Source organism: Arachis duranensis, chromosome 7, assembly GCF_000817695.3.
Source record: "Arachis duranensis cultivar V14167 chromosome 7, aradu.V14167.gnm2.J7QH, whole genome shotgun sequence".
NCBI lineage: Eukaryota > Viridiplantae > Streptophyta > Magnoliopsida > Fabales > Fabaceae > Arachis > Arachis duranensis.
The window spans coordinates 7,686,894-7,687,320 of NC_029778.3; positions in this window are offsets into that span (position 1 = coordinate 7,686,894).

The window sequence follows — 427 nt, forward strand, 5'->3', positions numbered from 1 at the left end:
TATCAAAACCAAATACAGTCTTTTATAGTTTCACATGAGATTATTGATTTTGATAAGACGATATGATCGACTGTAATGTCGTTGACTCAGTGACGTTGACACTGATTAATGTGGTCGATCAATTCTACTAATAATTGACAAGATTAGCTTGATTATTGTCAACTAATAATTAATTTTGTACGAATACGTGGAGTAGAAAGCGTAAGAGCATCTGGCCACAAAATGCTGAGCCATAGTTAGGAACATTTAATGCTTCAACCTCCTCAAAGTATTGGTTCTCCTTTAATTTTATCCATCCACAGCCGCTGTTTTAAAGGTACGTATTAAATTTATAAATTAAAATTTTTTTTATTAAAAACACAAAAAATTTTAATATTTAATATATTTATTTTGTATAAAAATATTTAAATTTTTTTATTAAAAATAA